The following is a 7,052-nucleotide window of genomic DNA, read 5'->3' as shown; positions in this document are numbered from 1 at the left end:
TCGGGTCGACCCGTGCGGGTTTTGGGCCAGGCCGTAACAGTATAGGATTAATATCAACGAGTCAAATCTTATTATCATGCATGATATGGTTGGTTAACGTACAAATCAAACAGTTTGAACTTCAAGTACGTTTTATACAGACTAACCCCAATTTGAAACTGCTATGATCACAAAATAGGTTTGATCTTTATATATAAAGTTGGGTTGTTATTAATATATATAGAATAGAATTTTAAGACAACTGGAAAAAGCATACACTATATATAAAGGACTAAAGGCATCTCTCTTTTCTTCTTCTTTTCAAAGCACATCTCTCTTTTCAGAAGAAAGAATTATTATCAGGATCCACTTATTTTAATTCTAAAAGCATGTGCTCAAGCATGTTCTCTCTAGAAACTTATGAATATGATGTGCAATAATCCCTCTTCTTAAGGTGCTTCTTTCTTTATGTTAAGTTGGTTGATTAACATACTTATCAAAATAATAATGAACATATTATATGGCTACTGGTGTACCATTAAAAATTGAGAAATAGATTTGTAGTATCATTTCAATTCAAGCAGAGAGCCAATTATGGAGAAATCAAGGTTGAGTTCGTGGATTATTATTGTCCTCTCTTATTTATACACGGTTTTTATATATTTTGAGGGGAAAAAAATAATCGGAGGAAACGTGCAGTTATGATAAAAGGACAAATTACTACGAAATTGCGGAAATAGATAATTATTGCAAACCTCGAATAAAATAAAAAAAGTGGTACGGTGGTATAGAAAATAAAAAATCTCAATCATTCATTATTAATTTTTTTTTTTTGTCAAAGTGTGGAATTTTCTTTATTTGAATGTATGAATAATATGTGGAGTCTTAGTTGTGTTGCTAACTGCTAAGGTAGTGACAAATGCTATATATAGTGTCACCTTCACTCCTTATCTATTATGCGGAGATTAAGGTCTTCAGTGGAAAATTGAAAGCAATTATATTACGTATATATTAATCACAAATTTCGTCGTATTATAAAATAATATATATTAAAAATATATAAATATATAATAATTAACTTTTAATATACACGTAATAATATTTTTGAATTGCAAGAGACAACAACGTGAACGAGTATTCTTTGTGTCGGCCAATTTTATTCTAGCGTTTGATGATATAAGGTGTAATTAATTAGTACATGAAGAAAAATAGACCACTTGTATAAGGATCAATAAGGACCTTCTCTAAAGTAATTTATTGTTTCACGTAGCTGTTTGTCTTCTTCCAATTGATGCCTCAATCAAGCTATAAAGATTTATTGTACGTATTCGGTTGCACAATGGATTTTCACTTTCATTTAGTAACAATAAGCACATGCATGCTCCTTCATGTGTTTTATTTTGGATTGAATAGCAACAATAATAACAAGACATGCCTCCTGGTGTGGCCCTTAGTGCCTTTATGACATTTCCCTGCTCGACCAACGTCGCTTTTAAACCGTGAAGAGTCACCTGTAATTATCTTCATATAAATTTGATAATAATAATTTAGTTAAATTTGTTAAATTATTTAATAGTTTTTTATTATAAATAAAACTTTATAAAAAGACAACTATTTCTCTTATCTTTCCTTCTACGGTCTCCAATCTCTATTACCACACCTAAATGGTTTTATTGTGTCTTTATTTGGAATACTATTAAGGTCACACATAATAGTGTACTACATAGATACACGTCTTTCGTTTAATTTATAATTTTCCACTAACAAATTCTTATCCTTCAATAGTGACAGTTATTGTCTTATTCCAAGTTTGGGCTGCTTTGATCTAATTCCTTTAATTTTGAGTAAGTTGCCGAAAGATATAGGTGTAATTATGACGAGGAAGAATTTAGTCCAAGCTTTATATAAGAAACACTACCTTTAAGCATTGGATTATACATAAGTAATTTCTAATATAAGTTTATGCCATTTACCGTCAAAACGAGGAAACGCAAATCAAACTATGATTGGTCCAAATAAAAGAGATATTATTGGACCTCAATGCATTATATTCATCGCACGGCCACCTCCTAGCTATCATGAGTTTTGTGCTGCTTTTTTTGACCATACGTTGGAGAATAGAGACATTCCATTACAGAATCGGTACTTGCATTAATAATTCGAGTGGCATCTTTCTCAACAATCAAGAACGCACCCTACCCTAAGTACACATTTTGGATAATAATCCACGCTAAAACTCAATTATTTTAATAAAATATAGATTAAAATAAATTAATTAATATATATATATATAAATAGTTAACTAATTTGATGAGTAATTTTTCATACGTATGTAATATTTTTAAATTCACGATAATCTATAAGCTACATGCCGGAAAGACCGTAAACTATATCAGTGATCTCTTATTGGGTTTATGAATTTGGATTTACGCAAAAAGAAATCTTAGTTTGGGCCAAGATCCATCTTCATTTCTGTCTCCTATGTTCTATGGGCTTTGGGACTTGGGCCATGTGTTTGGAAGCTCTTAGAGACAAAATAATTTAGAGACCAGTTAAATTATACTAATTGGCTAATGACAAACTCTTAAATCAAACTAAGAGGGTGGATGTTACAATTTTTTAAAATTGTCATTTTAAAATTTACTAAATATATATCTTTAGTTTTATAGTTTACTATTTTTTAAAATTATATCATATTTCCAATTTAATATAATTTATTTTAATTTTAAAAGATATTTTAATTTTTAAAATTAACTCTAAAAGGGTGTAATTATAATTTCAGTTCTTCCAATTTTGTTATTTTTATTTTGTTGTTACTAGTATAATAGTTCAAGAAAAAATAAAAAGCTATTAGCCCAAATAGTTTTTTTTGTTTACTATAATATCAAATACTAACAAAAATGGGCATCGAACTTAAAATGGGTAACCAGTTCTAGCCCAAAAAAAATAAAAAACTTCTCTTCTTTTTCATCTATGGAGCTTTGAAACTCCAAACATATACTTTTGCAATGTAGTTTGTTTTTGGAGCATTGAAACTCCATTGAAGTTGGGAGTATCCAATCGGGTGCCATGTAAGCTTTAGTGTTTGTATGTAAATATTCAATCTAGATGTTGCAGCTGAGGCCCAGCACAGTTGGCATACCTGTCCCCCTCATACAACGCTGCACTCGGGTTCAAATCCCAGCTACGGCTGGTTGTTGGTTTAAGAACCCATGATACTCATGCTAGTGTGTGTGTGTGAAACATGGGTGTAATGCCTAGGATTGGGGACTGTCCAATTCACTTGACCAAAAAAAAAAAAAAATTTATGTTTATGTTTGTAATGCCTAGGATTGGGGACTGTCCAATTACGTTGGAAGGTCAAAGCTCCACATGTGATGTTACTTGTTAGTCTAGATTCCTATAATGTTATATAAATTATTTGTTATTTATAAAAAAAATATATATTTTATTATTTTTATCATATTTTTTCTTTTGTGGAAGATTTTAACTTGATTTATGGCATGTCTTAGCTGGCACCCGATTGGATACTCCCAACTTCAATGGAGTTTCAATGCTCCAAAAACAAACTACATTGCAAAAGTATATGTTTGGAGTTTCAAAGCTCCATAGATGAAAAAGAAGAGAAGTTTTTTATTTTTTTTGGGCTAGAACTGGTTACCCATTTTAAGTTCGATGCCCATTTTTGTTAGTATTTGATATTATAGTAAACAAAAAAAACTATTTGGGCTAATAGCTTTTTATTTTTTCTTGAACTATTATACTAGTAACAACAAAATAAAAATAACAAAATTGGAAGAACTGAAATTATAATTACACCCTTTTAGAGTTAATTTTAAAAATTAAAATATCTTTTAAAATTAAAATAAATTATATTAAATTGGAAATATGATATAATTTTAAAAAATAGTAAACTATAAAACTAAAGATATATATTTAGTAAATTTTAAAATGACAATTTTACCATTGTAGAGTTAATTTTAAATTTTAAAATATCTTTTAAAGTTAAAATATTGAATTTTCAATATGAGCAAAATTCCTTCCGTATCCAATACGTCACTTATGGTGACTTAAGAGCTCATCTGTTTCTGATTATTTTAATTAAGTATTAGCATTTCGTAGTAAATTTGATTATAATATTTTTTAAATTTTAAAAATTAATTAGCTTAAGTATTTTGAGGTTTAAGTTTAATTATTTATATATAATTTATTCTATTATATTAAAATTCATTCTTATTATACATACCAGAGCATATATTATGTTATTATTTTTTAATTAGTATGCTAAAATTCTAAAGATAATTGTTTTCACATTTTAATATACATTTAAAACAGTTATTTTTTTTTTAAAAAAAATTAACCTGTAAATCCAGAGCTTTAAACTTTTTTTTTTTAAATTACATAAAACTTGTTATTCCATTATTTCCTATTCTTCTTTAATTATAAAAAATTAAAATTGAGCCACAATTCATGCCGACTTACAATTATCTATATATTTTTTATTTGAATTCAATACTATTTTTAATTATTTGGAATCATCCTGTAAATCTAGAGCTTTAAATTTTTTTGCTTTAAATTACATAAAGCTTGTTATTCCATTATCTCCTATTCTTCTTTAATTATGAAAAATTAAAATTGAGCAACAATTCATGCTGGCTTACAATTATCTATATATTTTTTACTTGAATTCAATACTATTTTTAATTATTTGGAATCATTCTGCGGTTATGTTGTAAAATTTTTATGTAATCTATATTATACCTTTTTTTATATTGTATTGATTCTCATTTTATCTATTTTACTTTGATTTGTATCATTCTTTCTCATGGCTACTTAGTGAATGATAGAATGTTATTTTAGTGCTTGTTTACTTCATGTTATTAAAAAAATTAATCGAGAGTAATAATTTTAAAAAATTAAAAAAAAAGATAGAGCAAACAAACTACATTTAGTTATTTAAAAACCAACATGCTTTTTTTAAATAAAATAAAAAATTATTATTTATAACAAATTTTTTAGGATCCACATTTTTTGAACTTTATAAAGTTTGCTTAGGTAACGTTTGTTTTGAGGTAATATTTGTTTTGAGGTATTGAGAAGACTGAGACTAGGGGTGTTTATAAAAAAACCAAAATGTGATTAACCGGTTAAAAAATCATAACCACATTTTGATTAACCAGATTAATAAAACAATTTAAAAACTATATCCATATTTTTTAGAATTGGTTAACCAAAACCAAATAAAAAAATAACGGTTTATAACCGGTTAACAAAAACCTAAACCAAATTAAAATCAAAACCTAATTTCGAAACCAAATTACATACTCTTTCTCTTTCTCCCTCCCTCTCCCCCTTCTTCTCTCTTTCTCTCTCCCTCCCTTCTTTCTCTTCTTCTCTCTCTCTCTCTCTGTCTCTCTCTGTCTCTCCTCTTTCTGTCCCTTCTTTCTCTCTTCCTATATCTGTTTTTCCCTTCTCCTCTCTCTCTCTCTCTCTCTCATTTTTCTCTTTCTCCTCCTCCTCTTTGTCTTTTCCTTTTCTCTCTCCCACTCTTCTCTCTCTCTCTCTCTCCCTCCCTCCTCTCTCTCTATTCTCTCTCCCCTTCTCTCTCTTCTTTTCCCCATATCCCTCTCTCTCCCCCTTCCTTCCCCCTCTCTCTCTCCCTTCTTTGTCTCACTCATTTTTCTCTTTATCTCCTCTCCCCATTCTCTCTCTCCTTTCCCTTTCTCTCCCCTATCTCTCTCTTTCCCTTTCGTCGTCGCTTTCTCTCTCTCTTCCCCCTCTCCCCTCTCTCTCTCTCCCCTCCCCTTCTCTCTCTCTCTCTCTTCTTCCTCTCTCTCTCTCTCTCCTCTCCTTCTCTCTCTCTCTCTCTTTCTCTCGTCTCTCCCTCCCTCCCTTGTCTCTCTATCCTTCTCTCCCCTTCTCTCTTTTTCTCTCTCCTTTTCCCTCTCTCTCTCTTCCTCTGTATCCTCTCCTTTCTCTCTCTAATCATGTGTCCTCTTTTTCTATCTCTCTTCCTCTCTCTCTCCCCTCATATCTCTCTGTTCTCTCCTCTCCTTATCTCTCTCCCATATCTCCTTCCTTTCTCCTTTCTTTTTCCTTCTCTCTCTTTCTCTCTCTCTCTCTCCTCTCCTTCCTCTCTCTCTCCTCTTTTTCTCCTCTCTATTTTTATCTCTCTTTTCTCTCTTTCTCTCTATCGCTCCTCTCTCTTTCATTTTCTTCTTTCTCTCTCTCTCTCCCATTTTCTCTCTCTCCTTCTCCTCCTCTCTTCTTTTTCTCTTCTTATCGTCTTTGTTTTCTTACTTTCTCTTTTCTATTTCTCTCTCAACCTTCTATGAATTTCTATCCCTCTTCTATCTCTTTTCCTCTCTTTTTTCTAAAACGAGAGAGAAGAAGGAGATGAAGAGAAGATAGAAGAGGAGAAAGAAAAAAAAGAGAGAGATAAAGAGATATTAATTTTAGTGTAAAATTTTAGTGTAAAATTGGTTTTTTGTATGTAAAATTTTAGTGTAAAATTGGTTTTTGTATGTAAAAATATTAATTTTAGTGTAAAATTTTATTTTTACATGTAAAAACTAATTTTATTGTATAAAAACCAATTTTTTAGTATAAAAATCGATTTTTTGGTGTAAAAACTGATTTTTAGTGTAAAACCCCGTTTTTTTATATAAAAACCAGTTTTTCTATATAAAAATCGATTTTTTTAAAAAAATGGTTCTTGCTTTAATAATCAGTTAAAAACTTGTTTTGAATTTCACTAACCGGTTGCATTACGTAAAATCAATTTGGTTAATTAACCAATACTATATTTTTGGTTAACCAAAAAACTGGTTTAGTTTTTGCATTATCCAAACCATGAACACCCCTAATTGAGAGTCAGTATTATGTTTGTTGGCCCAGAAATTGGTTCTAAAATTTTAGTCTCTTTCTCTAAAATTTCAGTATTTCAGTATCTCCAAAAAGTAGGGACATAGGAGATTGGAATTTTTAGAGACAGAGACTGCTTCTTTAATAATATATTAAGAAAAAGGACAAATAGGTCATTGACCATTTTTTCTACGGCTATATTTTTATCC

The sequence above is a fragment of the Arachis stenosperma genome, chromosome 8 (assembly GCF_014773155.1).
Source record: "Arachis stenosperma cultivar V10309 chromosome 8, arast.V10309.gnm1.PFL2, whole genome shotgun sequence".
NCBI lineage: Eukaryota > Viridiplantae > Streptophyta > Magnoliopsida > Fabales > Fabaceae > Arachis > Arachis stenosperma.
This window is presented reverse-complemented; position numbering follows the sequence as displayed.